This window comes from Vulpes lagopus, chromosome 2, assembly GCF_018345385.1.
Source record: "Vulpes lagopus strain Blue_001 chromosome 2, ASM1834538v1, whole genome shotgun sequence".
Classification (NCBI taxonomy): domain Eukaryota; kingdom Metazoa; phylum Chordata; class Mammalia; order Carnivora; family Canidae; genus Vulpes; species Vulpes lagopus.
In genome coordinates, this window is record NC_054825.1 from 15883008 (window position 1) to 15902280 (window position 19273).

The 19273-nt window shown below is 43.6% G+C and overlaps 1 protein-coding gene across 23 annotated transcripts in view; it reads left to right on the forward strand.

The window, feature by feature from the left end:
* The window catches only part of ABLIM1 (actin binding LIM protein 1), a 292836-nt gene that overhangs the window by 194744 nt on the left and 78819 nt on the right, over nucleotides 1–19273 (forward strand). The window contains exon 1 of one of the 23 annotated variants that reach the window (XM_041745632.1): nucleotides 13424–13681. The exons of the other annotated variants lie outside the window; for them this stretch is intronic. The gene's annotated coding sequence lies outside the window, so the exon portion shown is untranslated. Of the gene's footprint in view, nucleotides 1–13423; nucleotides 13682–19273 lie in introns of those variants that run through there. 23 annotated transcript variants of the gene reach the window in all.

The window sequence follows — 19273 nt, forward strand, 5'->3', positions numbered from 1 at the left end:
GGTGTGAATGCCTTGAACCACAGAGCCTGGTTCCTGCTTTCTCAGCAGTGCCTCACCCCCCACCACACCCCCACCAACTGCTGCCTCTGGGCTGAGCAGAGCCCCCTCTTGGACCAGAGCCCAAACTGTGGGTTTAGGGGCCAGAGTTCAGAGGGAGTCCCTGCCCCACTTCTCCCTGGCCTGTGGGGCTTTAGTTAACAAGATCTGATTTAACAACAACAACAAAAAATTTTAAACAAAAGAGATTACCTCATATCTGTCCCATATTTCAGGGTGGAGAATGTGTTCTGGGCAGAGGTAAGTCAGGACGCCTAGCAGCTGGGAAGGTGACCAACTGGTCCTACAGCTTTGACAGATGGGGCACCAAATCCACATAACCATGTTCAAACCTCCCAGCAGGGTGTGTTTCAGAGACACTGCACATAAATCTGAGAGGCCCCCCCTGTGTCTATGGGCAGCCTCTGTGGGGTTATGCATCGAGGTCTAGTATAGCTTTCCTAATCCCACGGCAAGCTCTGGGGTGCCTTTCTTTCCAGGAAACACAGAAGGGCCAGCGTTGGGTCTGTGCTAGGACCTAGTGTAACTAATTAGATTTGGGAGATAAGGAAGTGACTGTTTCAGGCAGTTGTCTTTTACCCAGGGGAAGGCAGTTCCGAGAAGGAGCAGCCCCCACAGAGGTCCAGTGGTGAGGACAAGCACAGCACAAACAAAAAAAGTCAGATGGACAGGAGGGCAAGTATGAGAGATGATGCTAGGGGAGTGGGGAGGGCTCAGAGCATGAGGACTTCGAGAGTCATAGTCAGGACTTTGGTCTTTATCCTAAGAATGGTGGGAAGCCATTGAAGTGATTGCAGTTGGAGCTGAATGTGACTGGATCACACTGCCGTGTCAGGAATGCATGGGGGACCTGGGTGGCTCAGTCATTAAGCATCTGACTCTTGGTTTCAGCTCAGGTACATATGGTTTGTTTCCATTTAGATGAAATATCCAGAAGAGATAAACCCATAGAGACAGAAAGCAGACTGGTGGTTGCCTGGGTGTTGGGGGGTAGGGGAGGGGGGATAAGAATAACCATTGAGACCCAGCCGGAGTGATGACATGTTTTAGAACAAGATAGAGGTAATAAATGCACAACATTGTGACTATCCTAGATGCCACAGGGTTATTCACATTTAAATAGTCAATTTTATGGCATGTGAATTTTACCTCAAATTTTTTAAAAAAAATGGTTGGAAAGGGGGTGAGGGTAGAGACAGGAGACGACTGCAGAACTCAGGGCACAGAACTTTGAAAGTACTGATGCAAGGGAGACCCACCCTCCACACATAGTTGGGTGGGAGGAGAAGTTTTCATGGTCTTTCCAGTGGTTTTAATAGTTGGCCCAAGTGTGGTCAAATGCTGGGTTTTTGGCCCTCGGTGAAGCACCTCTGCAGGAAAGCTATTGGAGAAGATGGTTGTGTGCTATCCAGAGTCCAGCATGAGGTCCAGGTGGTCAGATCCCAAGACTCAAAGTGCAGTGGTAGGTGCCCCCAACCACTTGTCCCCTGAACATCTCTCATCCCTCTCCAGAGCTCTGAGTAGGGCCCCATAGCATTTCCTTTGGAGTCCCAAATTTGATCTGTGTAAGACAGAAATAAACCCATTGAGTTGGGAGCAATCGGGAAATTGCATTTTAAAACAGTAATAAAATATCAGAACCATCTCCCAGATGTTTGGCTGTAGGAAAAACAGTGGGAAGACACCGAGCATAGTCCCCAGATTTGAGCCAGCCACGTTTACAGTAGATGCGGGCCAAAACAGCTGTCTCAGTCCACGGATGGAAATGTTCCCCAAAAAGAGTTGGGGAGGTAGTAGGCAGGGGGGTGCTGTAGATTACTTCAGATTTAGTTCAGCCACCATGAGAAGGATGGTGTAAAATACACTAGGTCCAAGAACATGGCACTTTGAAGAAACATCTGCTTATTCCCGTTCCTCCCCCCCGCCCCCGAAGGGGGTGTTCACTGTAGCTGCAGGAGCTTCTCACCAGACTGGCTTCCAATTTCAGCGAGGGCCATCTGTCTGTAAGGTGGAAGTCCATGGAAGCTTTCCACATAGCGCCTGCAGAGTTGGGGCTTCATAGTAGAGTCAAGACCCACCCAGCAGGCATGCCGACCTCCCCAGAAGGGTGTGATCTAGAAAAATGTCCTGCCTGTGTAGCGCACTGACACGTGACCCTTTCTGAGTCAGCTTGGCTTGGGTACCAATATAAAACAGGATGGATCTCAAGACTGCCCTCCTCCCATGACTTCATTCTCAGACCCTATCACTGAAACATTATGATTGTGAATTTATAAAGGCTGTGATCCTTGCCTTTTGGGTTTTTTTTTTTTCCCCTTCCATTTAAAATATGTGGTCAAATGCACATAACATGAAATTTACCATCTTAATCATCTTTAAGTGTACAGTTCATTGGTATTAAATATATCCATACTGTTGTGCAACCATCACCACCATCCATCTCCATGACGCTTTACATCTTATAAAATGGAAACACTATATACTTACTTACTAAACAGTATATCCCCATCCCCCTCTCCCCCCTCAGACCTCGACATCAACCATCCTATTCTCTGTCTTTATGAATTTGATTTGTAGTATTTATGTGTGTGTGTGACTGGCTATTTTACTTTGCATAATGTCCTCGAGGTTCATCCATGTTGTAGCATGTTCCAGAATTTCCTTCAAGACTGAAAAATAGTTCATTATACGGATATACCACATTTTGCTTCTCCATTCTGTGATCCTTATTTTTCTGTTACTCTTGTTTTTTCTGATTGATTTTATCCATAGAGATTGTACAGTTTCCTGTATCTGCTCTAACAGCGGGAGCTTTAACACCACAGAAACTTATCCTCTCACAGTTCTAGAGGCCAGAAGTCCAAACCCGAGGTGTGAGCAGGGCCACACTCCCTCCAGGGGCTCTCAAGGGGAATCTCCCTTGCCCCTTCCAGCTTATGGTGGCCTCTGGCTACGTGACCCTGATCTCTACCCTCATCTTTACATGACCTCCTTTCTGTGTCTTATCTCTGTGTCACCCCTCCTTCTGCTTTGCTCTTAGAAGGACACTTGTCATTGGATTTTAGGGCTCACCCAGATAATCCAGGATGATCTTATCTCAAGATCCTTAGCTTAATTATTCACCTGCAAGGACCCTTTTTCCAAACATTCACAGGTTCCAGAGAATTTTTGCAGATATATCCTTTGGGCCACCCTTCACATGTACTCACATGTACTCTGGTAAAGCTGGGGACTTATACAAGTGTCATCCAGTGACCCTCACTAAGCATCAGGGGTGCCCTATAGCCTCCTCTCTGGGTGCTTTCACCTGAGATGTTTCCAGATGCCCAAGGATGCTTTGGCTTGATGGGCTGGGGAGGAGTGTTTTCATGAAAAGGGCTCCACGTGAGAGGGAATCAGGGACCTACTCTTGGCTCTGGAATTCCCAGCTGTGGGATCTCAGGCCAGTCTCTCAACTTCTTTGAGCCTTAATTTTTCAGTGCAGGCATTAAAAATATATATGTGAATCCAGGCCTTGGACTTCTTGACTTCAAGTTTCATTGGCTCTTGGGACCTGAGCTCTGTAATTCTCACGTCTTAGGTCTAAGGGCTCAGAGTCAGCAGTTCTTTCTCCTGGAGAGGTTTTTCTGTAAACTGGTATGTAGCATACACTCAAATTGTAGCATGATTTATCATTAGCTAGCTTTCGATTTTGTTTTCAGCAACAAGATTCTCTTTTTTTGAGAGGTCTTGCTATAAATGGCACATCTTTAAAAGCTTATGCTAATAAACCTATAAATTCAGGAGCGTTCTGAAGATGTTTACAACCTGCCTCCTAATTAAGTCCAGAATCAAATTAGTGCGAATTACTCGAGTTTGCCAATAGCCTCCTATCCCCATCTGTACCTCAAAAGTCTCCTCTGAAGCAACCTTCCTCCCTGTTTCTTCCCACCCCCAACCACTCCTCTCTCCTCCTCCTGCTTTAGCAGACTAATAGTACAGGAAGCTACATAAGACTTCGGACTTAGATCCCAGATGTCAGCAGACATTGGGCATCTCTTTGGTAGGGATTTCCTTCCATCTTTGGTGAATGGCCCTTGGGGATCTCTGACTCCATCAAAATTCCTTTCTTGGGCACAGGAATGTGGTTACCTGCCAACTTCATAAAGAAAGAAAACAGCAACATAGAAAATTCCAAAATGAAGGTAGCACCAGGAAAAAAAAAAAAAATGTCAGGCTGGAACCAGAAGTGTTGAGGGTTAAAAAAAAAAAAAAGGTTTGGTCCTTGTCCCCTCCCCCTGGTCTTGGGCTCTTCCATCAGCAGTCTCTCTGCTCTCTTACACAATTCCCTTCTGCCAGGGGCTCTGTATTTACCCAGCACTCCACTGATTCCTTCAAGACAAATGCTTTCATCCCCAGGGAGCTTGGCTCCCTCTGCAGATAGGGCCTCCCTGGGCAGGCAGCGCTAGACTACAGCCGCCAGAGCGTTCCTCTTGCAGCGCTTCTCTCAAGAACAAAGCAAAGCTGGGTTGTCGGCATTGTTAGAGGAGGAAGGCGGGGCTCTGCTTTTCCTGCCTGGGTCTCATATTCTTTCCTTTCCCTTCTTCCCCACGTCATCACACCCAGGAAAATCAATCCTCCTGTCTTGGGTGTCCTTCTTTCCAGAAAAGCTGGTGGCATGTGTCTTTATGTGGCGTGTGTGCCCTCTGGGGACAAGCGTCTGATGGGTCAGCCTGTCCTGCACAGTGTTAGAGGGAGACCCTCACAGGCAGCCCAAGGCAGGTCCTCTGCCCCTTTGATGCCTTCCCATTCACACCTACTGGGTTATGCTGTTCTGTCTGTCCAATGGATGGACACAAGGACAAGGTTTGGATTTGCTTTTAGACCCCTTCTGCTGAACTCCTGCGCTGGAGGAAATGGAATCATAACACAATTCATCTAAATCCTTGTCCTCGATTCTCTGAGGGATTAAAAACAAGTGGCTTTGTTTTGTTAAACTTTTTGACTGCTTATTCATAAACTCCAGGAACAAATGTTTATGATGTTCCTGTAAAACTAATTCACGTTATAAAGTGGAGGCCCCTTCTTTCCTTTTGGCACAGGTATTTTAAGCATGTTATGCCGTAAGAGCTGTGAGCAGTGGGCTGGTCTTGTTCTGGGCTAATCTGCTATGTATCGAGAAGAAATGTGGTTACCCCATGGCACTTGCATGATAGTTTGTGACCATCATAGATGTCACTTAAAAAGACAGGCTGAGGGGGATCCCTGGTTGGCACAGCAGTTTGGCGCCTGCCTTTGGCCCAGGGCGCGATCCTGGAGACCCGGGATCAAATCCCACGTCGGGCTCCCGGTGCATGGAGCCTGCTTCTCCCTCTGCCTGTGTCTCTGCCTCTCTCTCTATCTCTCTGTGACTATCATAAATAAATAAAAATTAAAAAAAAAAATTAAAAAAAAAAAAAAAGACAGGCTGAGGGACACCTGGGTGGCTCAGTGGTTGAGCATCTGCCTTTGGCTCAGGGTGCAATCCTGGAATCCCAGGATTGAGTCCCACATCAGGCTCTCCACAGGGAGCCTGCTTCTCCCTCTGCCTATGTCTGCCTCTCTCCCTCTGTCTGTTTATGAATAAATAAAATCTTAAAAAAAAAAAAAAGACTGAAATGCCAGCTGCCCTTTTCTTCCTTGGTGTAGGTCATACACATGCAAAGCAAAAACAGCAACCCATGTTCTCACTGAAAACTGATTGCATTCTTATTCCCACTGTGCTCAGAGGAATTCATACTTCGACTTGACTCTGAACCCAAATGTTTTTGAGGATTAGGGAGAGGAAAAGGAATCAAGGAGTCCTGGTAATGTTGGTTGAGATGGTCCATGTCTCGGGGGACAGTGAAACACCACAATATCCTGCTCTTTTTTTTTTTTTTTTTAAGATTTATATTTATTTATTCATGAGAGACACAGAGAGAGAGGCAGAGACACAGGGAGAGGGAGAAGCAGGCTCCATGCAGGAAGCCCGATGTGGGACTCAATCCCGGGTCTCCAGGATCATGCCCTGAGCCAAAGGCGGCACTAAACCGCTAAGCCACCCGGGCTGCCCAATATCCTGCTCTTGTATAATATTTTTAACACTTGCTAATGATCTCATAAATATTTAATTCACACAACAGGCCTATAAAGTGGTCAAGGCAGTTACTACTGACCTCCATTTACAGATGAGGCTACTGAGTGCCAGCAGCTTGGGGGCTGATTAGTAACAGACCACAATTAGAAGCCAGGTTTCTCAGTTCTCCGAAGATAAGAAAGTACGCACTGCTTCATGATCCACCTGGCAGTAATCATTGCAGAACACGAGTAATTACTTCCCAAAATAACTTGCTGAAGGACCAAAATTTATCATTCCCCGTGAAATGGAGAAAGCCTAGCTCACTAGCAGCCCTGTTATACCGATTTTCAGGATGATAAACATTTGCTGCTTATTTGGTTTACTTTTTCCCGTGTAAAATGGCACTGAAAGTCAGTGACCCCTTTCATAGAGTCTGTTGTACTTCTGTGCAGTCCTAGCTCACAGATCTGGTCTTTGCAGTCCTAACTCACAGTGTCTGGTCTATGCAGTCCTAGCTCACAGATCTGGTCTATGCAGTCCTAGCTCACAGTGTCTCATCTCCTTTTCAGCTGTATCCTCCATGAGAGCACCTGGGATGGCCCTTGGAAAATACTGTAGATGGATGAAGCTGGCTCAATTAGCACACCCTTCACAGAGCTCTAGTGTAGGACTCTGAAACTCAGTAGATAGGCAGAAGGTTCTGTGAAGCAGGGCCAATGTAGGGATATACCAGTCATCTTTCCCGATTTAAAACTGTAGTTTAACAATAAACTGTAGACACTGGGCTCGTTTTCAAATATGAATTAAGAAAAATGTGGTGGGTGCCTGGGTGGCCCAGAGGTTGAGCGTCTGCCTTCGGCTCAGGTGATGGTCCTGCAGTTGAGTCCCACGTTGGGCTCCTGCTTCCCCCCTCTGCCTATGTCTCTCTCTTTCTGTCTCTCATGAATGAATAAATAAAATCTTAAAAAAAAAGAAAAATGTGGTATAGCAACACAATAGAGACTCAACAGTAGAAAGGGATGAAGTGCTGATAACGCTGCCACAGCAATGAACCTTGGGAACGTGATGCCAGGTGAGAGAAGCTGGGCGCAAAAGATCTCATGTTATATGATTCCATTTATGTGAAACATCAATGTCTAGAATAGGCAAGCCCACAGAGACAAAATAGATTAGTGGTTGCCAGGGGCTGGAGGAATGGGGAAGATGACTCCTAATGGCTATGGGAGTTGGGGGTTGATGAAAATGTTCTCAAATTAGATAGTGGTGATGGTTGAACGACTCTGAATACTAAAAACCATTGAATTGTATACTTTAAAAGGATGAATTTTACGGTATGTGGATAATGTCCCAATTAAATTTGTATACACGCACACACATATCATCTGTCTATGCAGAGATATACAAGGTGATAGGGAGCTGGAGTCCTGTTATTCTCCATTTCCTTCCGTGTGAAATGAGAATACTAATCACTACCTCTCAGGGCTGCAGGATTTGAAAAAAAAAAAAAAGAAGGCGGCAGACAAAACCAATGGCACAGTACAGTCAGTACTGAGGGTAGTACCTTTCCTTCTTTGTCTCCTTCTTCCAGTATTTTTTTTAAAGATTTTATTTATTTATTCATGAGACACACAGAAGGGGAGAGAGGCAGAGACACAGGCAGAGAGAGAAGCAGGCTCCATGCAGCGATCCCGACGTGGGACTCGATCCCGGGGCTCCAGGATCAGGCCCTGGGCTGAAGGCGGCGCTAAATCGCTAAGCCACCAGGGCTGCCCTTTTCTTCCAGTCTTTAATGGTTTAACTTATTAAGCAGAAGAACAGTGGGTAGAGGGCAAGATTCGGGGATTCAAGTCAATAACTGTCTTTCTGCGACATTGTATGCCAGGTTTTTCCCCTTCCCACGCATTCGAACTTTTGTTTGCTTGCGAAGCCACAGGTTGCCATTGCACAGAACACTTGCGTTGATCTCAAAGTATGACTTGACTGATTTAAAATCTTCCCAGTACTGGAAAGCAAACTCAAGTTTATATTCAACGTATGATTTATGATGTGTTGTTTGCAACAGCTTATTTGCAAAGAATAACTTGATGCTACTATTTTGTCCCCCTCCATCATGTACGGATTTGGAATTGGTGCAGTAGGGCGTAAGCACATTGGCATGATAAATGATTTGAGGAAAATCTATCTGATTCACCCAAAGTTATCCACTTTCTCCTCCATTAATGAAAAGAGCAAATGTGTCACCAGGGTAACAAAGTACTATGTTCACAAGCAGTAAAGTTTCAATATTTATGAAAAAAATCACCCCATTTCCTGTCAGCACAAATGGAAGAGCTTCCTTATCCGGAAATGACATTTTGAGAAGAATTTGTATTTTGAGTTAAAACGATGTTTTGTGTTTCAGTGTTAACTTCAGAGAGTTTAGCTTATTGCTGGTGAAATGTGTGTGTGTGTGTGGGGGGGTGGTGGTGGTGAGGGTGACAAGTGAACTAAATGGTAGAAAGTAACCCTTCCAGAGAAGTGAACCAATAGTATTGAAATTAGGCTGGTGGCCCAACACTGGGGGCCACAAAAGAAAATGTAAGATTTGGGACACCTGGGTGGCTCAGTGGTTGAGCATCTGCCTTCAGCTCAGGTCGTAATCCCGAGTCCTATGATCGAGTCCCACATTGGGCTCCATGCAAAGAGCCTGCTTCTCCCTCTGCCTATGTCTTTGCCTCTCTCTTTCGGTGTCTCTCATGAATAAAAAAAATCTTAAAAAAAAAAAAAAAGAAAGAAAACGTAATATTTAGGACTTGTTCTTAGATAGATGAAATATGCATTTCTAAAAGTATTAGGGTGTCCAGGTCTACAGCTACACCCCCTGTAGGGTCCAGGTGACCACCAGCACTCAAGTGCCCAAGGCTACTACAGCATCTTCAGAGTCTGAGAGTGATTATCAGTGGTGGTATTGAACTTAAGAAATGATCAAGATCTGACAGCAGAGAGACAGCCTACCTAGACAGTATAGTGATGGGATGGGTCTCCTGGTCTGGCCAGTGTTCTGGGCACAGAAGTGATGACCCGTCAGAATTGTTCTTTCTACTCTTCAGGGTCCTTCCTGGGCCTCAGAAGGGCTCATGTGTCTGCTGTCTCATGGATCCAGAGCACTAGTCCATTCATTCCCTTCCTGCTGTTACCTGCCTGCCCCAATTTCTGGCTCGACACACATCTTTTACTGCTCTTATGCTAAAGGATGATTATACACCTCCTTCTAAGTGATTGATTCCAAGGAGCCTCACCTGCCCAGCACAGGTGGTGTTCAGTGAATTCCAGGGTGATTTCCATGACCTTCTCTTGGTGGAACAGAAAAAGAGTTTAATCTTTGGCAATGTATATCCGTACACAAAACATAAGTGCAGATCCACAGTAGTGTGAGGTCCGAGGAAGAGGCACACACAGTAAATACCCCAGGTTTATTTTTTATTTTTTTATTTTTTTTAATTAATTTTTATTGGTGTTCAATTTACCAACATACAGAAAAACACCCAATGCTCATCCCGTCAAGTGTCCACCTCAGTGCCCGTCACCCGTTCCCCTCCAACACCCGCCCTCCTCCCCTTCCACCACCCCTAGTTCGTTTCCCCGAGTTAGGAGTCTTTATGTTCTGTCTCCCTTCCTGATATTTCCCAACATTTCTTCTCCCTTCCTTTATATTCCCTTTCACTATTATTCATATTCCCCAAATGAATGAGAACATACACTGTTTGTCCTTCTCCGATTGACTTATTTCACTCAGCATAATACCCTCCAGTTCCATCCACGTTGAAGCAAATGGTGGGTATTTGTCGTTTCTAATTGCTGAGTAATATTCCATTGTATACATAAACCACATCTTCTTTATCCATTCATCTTTCGATGGACACCGAGGCTCCTTCCACAGTTTGGCTATTGTGGCCATTTCTGATAGAAACATCGGGGTGCAGGTGTCCCGACGTTTCATTGCATCTGAATCTTTGGGGTAAATCCCCAACAGTGCAACTGCTGGGTCGTAGGGCAGGTCTATTTTTAACTCTTTGAGGAACCTCCACACAGTTTTCCAGAGTGGCTGCACCAGTTCACATTCCCACCAACAGTGTAAGAGGGTTCCCTTTTCTCCGCATCCTCTCCAACATTTGTTGTTTCCTGCCTTGTTAATTTTCCCCATTCTCACTGGTGTGAGGTGGTATCTCATTGTGGTTTTGATTTGTATTTCCCTGATGGCAAGTGATGCAGAGCATTTTCTCATGTGCATGTTGGCCATGTCCATGTCTTCCTCTGTGAGATTTCTCTTCATGTCTTTTGCCCATTTCATGATTGGATTGTTTGTTTCTTTGGTGTTGAGTTTAATAAGTTCTTTATAGATTTTGGAAACTAGCCCTTTATCTGATATGTCATTTGCAAATATCTTCTCCCATTCTGTAGGTTGTCTTTTAGTTTTGTTGACTGTATCCTTTGCTGTGCAAAAGCTTCTTATCTTGATGAAGTCCCAATAGTTCATTTTTGCTTTTGTTTCTTTTGCCTTTGTGGATGTATCTTGCAAGAAGTTACTGTGGCAATACCCCAGGTTTAAACGACATTCTTGTCAACTTTTGGAAAAGCAATCAGCTTTGGATTTTGAGGCATGTGTCATCACCAGCAGGTGCAAGTGGGAAATTATCTTCATTTGCTGTTGTTATTGAAGTCTTAGGTCACTTTTTATCCAGCCTTGTGTGTTTCTTTGATTTAAACATGTGATTTGATTTTACTATTTGGTTTAATTGCGTGCTTATAGTATGCTATTTTCCACTTCAGATCATTTTTGTAGTAGTCTGGTTATACATTTTAAAAATTAAAATTAAAAATAATTTTTCCCATTAAGGACTAGAATTATTTTGGTATAATTATAGGGTAAACTGGCTTTTGTGGAGCTGGACTGGTCCACAAGAATGGGTCATCTTGGTGGGCAGGGAGGCATACATTGAAAATGGCACAAAAGTCACCAGGACAACTTCCATGCTGGGCACAGCTTTCTCTAGGTAAGGATGTGAAATTTCCACGCAGCCTAGGAGATGAATGCTCTAGGGGACGTGGGAGCATTTGGTCCTCTTGGCCGCAGGCAGCAATGCCGCCCTCCTGCCTGTTCTTTGGGAACAGGCTTCCTTCTCATTGTTTTCCACCTGAACGTACTTGCTTCCTGGACCTCAAGGCTTCCCACCTTGTGAGGGATATTATGCCAATTCCAGCAGATGGACCTGCTTCGAGTTTGCCAGCTATTTAGGAAGAATGATGGTTAGAGCTGGGGCCCATACATCCTGGCGGAAATGAACCACTATAGTAATTCCTTCCCAAAAGGACACTTTGGAGTGGCCTTATAAATGCAAAAAATTTATAAACTACCTATTTTCATGGCCCTGCAGCAAAACTCAAAGCGGCAGGCATCCCATGGTTAGAATCTGGAATCACCTCAAACAGATCCCTGTGCCCACCCTTTGATTCTTTACTCTTTCTTTCCCCAAATCATATCCATATGCATCTGCAAGAGGCAGGTCAACAGGAAAGGCCTCTCGTTATTGCTTCACAAGGACTGTCCAACCAGGCTGACTTCTCAAACCTCTTGACTCCACATAGTGATTATTTCCTGGCCCCTTTTACTTGGAAAGTCACAAATTTGGCAATTTGCTTGGTAAATTTGTTTTTTGTTTTTTGTTTTTTTTTTTTTTTTTTGCTTGGTAAATTTGAAGATAAACCATCCTTGTTCTCCCTGTCTTAGAAGATAGGTAGTCAAAATCTGAAAGGGGCCAATCCTCCAAATAGAGGAGAGTAGAAAGATAAAATCTGGGGATCAGTGATCCCAATTCTGAAGTTCCAGTATTTCCAGCCATGACTGAAAGCCCAACTGAGTTTCCCCTTTTCCTTTGTAAAAGGAAAACATCTGTGAAACATCTAACTACCTGCTAACATCCCAAACATGGGACAAAGTTCTAGGATCACAAAGTAAAAGGCATAGTCCCTAACTGCCAAGGTTTTAAGGATGGCATCCTAAAACTGCTGTGCCCGAGAATCACCTAGATACTTGGTTTAAAGTGTGTATTCCCAGGCCACACCCAGAGATTGTGATTCAAGGGGGTCCAGGCCTAGGCCCAGGAACTGCATGTAAACATGCCACCCTGCTCTGGGTGATTCTGGTGATCATTCCACAGATCACACTGGGAGAAACTGGCCCAACAAGGGTGTGGTAAAGGCACATTCATGGAGGCTTGTGACTCCTTGAAAGAAAAATGTGCTAAAAAAAAATACCCTCTAATTATTGTAATGTGCAATCCAGTGTTTTGGAAGCACTGCTTTATTGCTAAAAGCCTTACATTTCTTCACTGATACTGGGAATTGCTTCCAAACCAGCTTAGAGAGATTCCTCATGGAGACAAGGGGTGTTTTTTACTCGCTCATTTTATCTGGGCAAACAGTCTTCATGAAAAATTTCCCTAAATCACTTTAGTCATATTAAAAATGACAAGAGTTGTAACAGAATGCTGCCCCAGTCCTAAGAAAGGGGTTACACAGAAAGTGCTGTGCTATCACAGTAGAAGGTTTCCGGCTCCTCTCTGCTCACATATATGAATAGCCTGTGGCTTCACCTTCTGTCACTGGCTCATCTGGGATTTCTGCAGAATGGTTTAGTTGGCAATGAGATTGCAGAAAGTGCCTGGAATATAGAAGGTACCTATTGATTTTTTTTTTCTTTTTGGCTGCAATAAAAGAACACAAAGTGTACCAGAAATATGAATCAAGGAAACTTGATAAGCAAAGTCATTTTTTGGTCACATTTCCCTAAAAAAAAAAAAAAATGTGTGTGTATGTGTGTATATGACCGTGCAAATCAGAAAATTCTGAATAACTGATGGGAATCAAAATCAAGTCACTCTCGATTTTACTCCATAAAAGATTTCATAATATGTGCCTCAAAAGCAGTGACTCGAAGGAGATTGCCAGCTGTTTGATAGCTGTGTTCGCTTGAACACCTTTCCATCATCCCAAACCCCGAGAAAGAAACTTAAAAAAGCATTGAGAATCCCGTTTCAGCACAAGCCTCTGCCTCGGTAACAATTACTGTCAGATCTGTGATGCAGACAATTGTGGAGTGACCCGTGAAGAAATGGTACTTTCCCCAACCTGCATTTAAAAAAAAAAAAAAGAAAAAGAAAAGAAAAGAAACCCTACCCCCCTCCTTTTTGTGGGAACTTGGACTGGCCCGTAGTGGTTTGCTGGTGTGTTTAACTAGTGAGTACAGCAAGGGGAGGGAGGCGTGAGAACGCCTGCCCCACTCTGTTCTCTTTTCCTGTCTGTGCCTCTAGAGAGATGCACATTGCGTTTGCTTAGGTTCAGAGAGAAGCCGGCAGATGGGACCCAGGAGGGCAGGGAGCCCCAGGCTGCGGGGCTGAGGTCTGGCCTTCACAAGCCTCTGCTGTGCTCTGAGGTTGAAGCCCAGAGGCGTTCCCAGCTCAGCCCAGCAGAGGAGCAGAAGTAGAAGAAAAGGAGCCCTGGCAGAAGGTAAAGCAGGCAGTGCACGAGGTATCTGTCCTTTGCTTTGCAGGGCAAACGTGAAATTCCTGGCTTCCCCGGTGACCTCAGAGCATCCAGATGTGCTCTGCTGGGTGCCGGCCACAGAAGCCGCTTGCAATGACCTGCAATACATTTTACTTAAACTTTGGGGGGTCTTTTAATGATACAAAATGAACCACGGAGCTTTTTTTTTTTTTTTTCTTTCATTGGTACAGGGCTAGAATAAAGAGCAGGAAAGGCGGGTTATTTGAGAGTCCTGGTTTTATTGACCTTTTAACAATGTTTGTGTTTTTCCAGGCTACTACCCCCAAGATTGAAAGGAGAATGTGGTTTCCAGATTCTTTTTTGTTTTGTTTTGTCTGTGGCTTGTGGAGCTCTGTGGAATTTCTATTTGAGATGAAAGGGTTTTAGAGTCCTATTTAGGGGATTTGGTGGTGCAGGGACTTGAGTAGATTTATCTGTTACTATAAATGTGTGGGGGTTTTTAAGAAGTTCCCCATGAATGAAAATGAGGAAGCAAAACGTTTGGGTATTATTCATATTTTGTTATAGCTGCAGATAGAAAAGTCTTGATTCTTACCTGTCCTACCATCTTTGAGCATGAGGTGAAAGCAACCTAGAGATTCTTGCCTTCAGGATGAAAATAGTTTTCCGAAAAACCTGCTTCTTAAACCATGCCCTGCAGTTTGTTTTTTTGTTTTTGTTTTTTGGGTTTTTTTTTTTTTAGAGAAAAAGTTTTAAATATGCTACCCTAGCTCTAAAGAAGGAATGAGACAAGGAAAATCTCCACTGTGAAAGAAATAGATTTATGATTTTGGAAAGGAGGGGCAAAAGAGTCTAGCCAAAACCCAGCAGGACTGTGGTCGCTATAGCAGCTTCATCTGTCACTTAACTGGGATTGGAGATTTAAAAGAAAATTGAGCCTGTTTTCTCTGAGACGGTCTCATGAGGAATGTTAAGAGGATGTGAAGTTATTTAGATTATCCAAACAGGTTCTGACAAGTAAGTGAAAATAACTCATTAAACTATAATTGTTGCCATTCTATAATGGATCAAAAGGCTTGTTGAGTCACGATGTACTTACAGAATAGGTGAATTTGCCACGGCTCATTGGTATAAATTACTTTTGAGAAGGCTTTTTAAGACTAAGTATGCGGCCTTGCCAAGTGTCTCATTATAGTTCTTTGAATGCATGTTTTGACCAAATGTTTTCAAGTGGGTGCTTAGCCATTTTTATGTGTCAATGAGTCTGACCCTTGTATCAGTGGTTTATCCAACTGATTCAGGGACTATCATATCAGGACATCAGATTTACAGGTTTTTCCCTCCAACTAAATAAGAGCTCATTTAAAAGGATGGAAAAGTCCAAAATACTCTATCCCTGCATCCCAGCTCTGTAGAGGGATGATCATGATTTTGTCTTCTGTAGACCAGAGTTTCTCAGCCTCAGACCATTATTAACATTTTGGACAGAATGATTCTTTGTTGTGGAGGATTGTCCTATGGGGTGTTTAGCAAGCACCGCTGGCCTCTACTCATAACTGACTATAACCCTCCTTCCCCAGTTACAACAACCAAAAATGTCTCCAGGTGTTGCCAGGTGTTGCCAGGTGTTCCCTGCCAGGCAAAATCACACACCAGCTGAACCACTGCTGTCAAAAAAAAAACACTTTTGAGGCCAACTGCCACCTAGAGGAAAAGAGGTCTATGAGGAGGGAGATCAGACCCCAAGGGATGGTGGCTGAGTCAAAGGAACAGTGACAGGACAAATACTTAGCCCTGACCATGTTGGTTTCTGTTTTGTTCTGCTTCTGTTTGAAGTCATGTCCCAGCCTGGGCCGAGGAGCAGGGGTTAAATACTGTTCTGGATATACATTCTTCTGCTCCTGGCTGTCCCCATCGTGATCCCTTAGGAGCCTTGTTTGATACAGTGCCTTGGTTGTATAGTAGTTAGACTTCTCTAAAGTGAACCTCATCCCAAGTGCATCCCAGGAAGATAATATTTTTTAGAAAGGAATCTCACATAATAGCCCACTTTATAAAGCAAATAATTACCCATAACTTATCAAGTCTGCAAATATAGGTTTTTTTTTTTGATATGTGGGCTTTGAGTAAATCTGGGCACGCCTGTTTGGGTTTTTCTTTTGGAACCTGCAACTGAGAGCTTTCATTTCTCTTTTCCTTTCCCCTTCTGTACCAATAAGTCTCAAACTTTCTGATCTTCTAGAAATTGGGTTTCTTTTGTCAGTGAAATAGAACAGTCACAGCCTTTCTCCAGCTTACAGATAACAAAAAAGTCCATGGCTGGAATTTTTTTCTTTTACAATTTTTCTTACACCTTTAGGGTGTGCTGCTGCTGGTTTGCTCTCAAAGATTAACAGGTTACATAGTGAATGAAGTTGTTGTAGTAAACACTGATATAAAACATCTGAAAGAGCTAATTTCTCATAGTTCCCTTTGGGTGGACCCATGTTCCAATTGTAGCTTTAAATTTCATAAGTATACATTCATAACTCCATAAAATAGTTCTATTGCAAACAAGTTATATGTGTTACAGTTACATGGCGTTTCTCCAAGAACATGGTACATTGCACTGAGTACTATGACTTCTGGAGCTACCACCAAACAAGATGAGACAGGCTAGTCTGGGGAGGACTCCCCCAAGCCCAGCCAGTTGGGGTGTAGTAGGAGGTGGCACTTGGTATTGGCCAAACATATCAGGAAATGCCTCTTACTTGTTGGAGTCCATTCTTGGATATCATATGTTCTCTTAGAAACACTTTCTCATTATTAGAATTCTCCCCTTCCTTCACTAGACCTAAGGCCCATGAGCACAGAGAATGCTAGTATTTTAGGTCCGTTGTATTCTCTGGACATAGCACAGTGTCTACCCATATTGGTTGCTCAGTAGTTGTTGAATAAATGAGTGAACGTTGATGATTCCCATAGAAAGACTACCAGGATTTTGGTCTGTGAGAAGTTCACATGCCATGTTCACATAGTCTGTAATTTTTTCAAAAGGACAAATCCAATCCTCATCGAAGCAGCTTTTAATGTTTGGGGGACTACCAGAGGAATCTTAAGAATACAGGAAAGTGGATCTATGTATTATAGAATTTGGAATGGGGGAGCTTTATAAATTTTTCTTCATAAAGCCCAGAAATTAAAGTTCTGCTATACCCCACATACTAAAGGTACCACATGGATTTAATATCCTATAAAGCATACCAACACTAAGATTTGACCCAAAGTTATGGTGTTCTCAACATCTTTGTTGAAAATAATCCATTCAAAAGAAAGAACTTGTAGATCATAAATGAAAAAATGTACCTCCTTAACTCTTACATGACATCCTAGAGTATTGGGGGTGTCTCCTGGGGGGTTGGAATGAGCCCCCACTTCCTGAAATAAGTGTCAGGACGTGGAGTGTCCCAATAAGGCAGACAACTTGCAATGGGAGAGTAGCTGCAGATGGCCTTCATGCTGTCCTGGTACCCTGATCCCAGCTCCATTTTCCTAAGCAGAGCTACTGCTATGAGTCTGCATGAGCAAGAATGAGTCTTGCTGGCACCGAGGTGTGGCCTTGGGGTGAGGGGGCTCTAGTGAAAAAGGAAGGACACTGTACCACTTTTCTTGATCACCAAGCCCAGAATGGTTGTGGAAAATATGCGTCTGTGTCCTCCTCAGCATTGCTTCAGGTTGAGGTCGTGTTTTGCTCATAAACATTAGATGAAGCAGAAATGTTTGCTTATACTTAAGACTGCTTTTATCTTTCCCTCCTGCTAAATAATCATTTTGCTGGTTTGTCTTGGTCCTCTGCAGCTGGCTCCTTGCATCCGTGCTTATATCCGTATACCTTGTCCAAATAAACATACTTGAAAGATAGAGAAATGTGTTTTTGCAAAGTTTAGAACATCCTCTAACAGAGAGTTTAAGCCTGGCTTTCTGCTTTGTTTTGGCAGCTTGTTTAGGATGCAAAGTGTATCTGGTTCTGGCAATAGATTAAAGAAGGTGTCGGTTCTTACATAACAAAGTTTAGGGCCTAAGGACTGGTGGGGGAGGCAGGGTAGATTTCCAGCCTTCCTTTGTATTTTTTAAAGAGTTTGAGAAAAAAAAAAAGTTATTGACTGAATTTTTTGTTTTGACTTTAAACCTCAGAATTATAAAAACCTATTGAAAAATCTTATCTCAGCTTACACAGCTCTTTGTAAGTAAGCTCCTGCTCTGCTCCCTGGTCACCTCCATCTGTCCCCCTCATTCACACCAGTCCCCCTGGCCTCCTTTCTGCCCCGAAGACTTGCTCTTTCCATCTCGGTGTCTTGGCACTTGCTGTTCCTTTGCCTGGAACAGCCTTCCCCCAAGTCTTGGTGTACTCATTTCTCAACCTGCCTGCCATTCCTTAGAGAAGCCTCCCCTGATCACCCGAACTGAAGCTGCCTCCAAATACCAGACCCTAGGTCATCTTCTGTCCCCTAGACCTGTTTTATCTTCTTCCTGGTACTCCCTACCCACCCCACCCCCAACTGAAGTTCTTGTATGCTTTATACTTGTCTACTCTATCACCTGTTGCTAGAATATAAACTTCATGACAGGTGCAGCCATAAACCTGGCACCTAAAATATTATCTGATAGACAGTAGGTATTCAATAAATGGTAGACGAATGAATGGGAAGGGGTGGTGGGAGGAAGAACTATCTGCTTAAGAAAGACCTACTCCTCTTTAAATCTAAGGGCCCCTCTTCTGCAATGTCTCCCTGACTCCCCTGCACAGCAGTCTTCGATGATTTCCTCCCAACACCCATCTCACTCGGTACATTACACAACAGTCTTACCCTCTTGTAGGCACTTGTTTCTGGATCAGCCGCCTCTCTGCAGGGTAAGCTGTTTGAGGGCAGGACTATTCAATAAAAAGCGGTTATGGCTGTAGTTACTACTAGTTCTTACTGCCTTTGTACTTTATAAACCTATCTTATTAAAGCCCATTTTTCTTCCCTCAATTTTTTATTTAAATTCTAGTTACTTAACAGTGCACTATTGGTTTCAGGAGTAGAACTCGGTGATTCATCACTTACACACAACATCCAGTGCTCATTACAACAGGTGCCCTCCTTCCTTAAGACCCATCACATGTCTAACCCCTCCACTGCCCACCCCCTCCATCATCCCTCAGTTTGTTCTCTACCTTTAAGAGTCTCATAGTTTGTTTCCCTCTTTTTCCTTTTTTTTTTTAATTTTTTTCCCTTTTGTTTTTTATTTCACACTCTCCCATAAGTTCATCTGTTTTGTTTCTTAAATTCCATATACAAATGAAATCATGTGGTAGTTGTCTTTCCCTGACTGACTCATTTTGCTTAGGATAATACCCTCTAGCTTATTAAAGTGCCTTTACCAACTCTATATGGGCAGTACTCTGTATTACTCTCATCTTTGTTTTACAAATAACAAAACTGAGGCTCAGAGCAGTTGCACAATGGCATACAGATGGTTTCTAGCACGGTCAGAATTTGAATCCAAGGTGTCTGTCTTCCCAGCCCATCTTCTATGGCCTTTTTCTCCTTATCAGGTGTCTGACTCACAGGT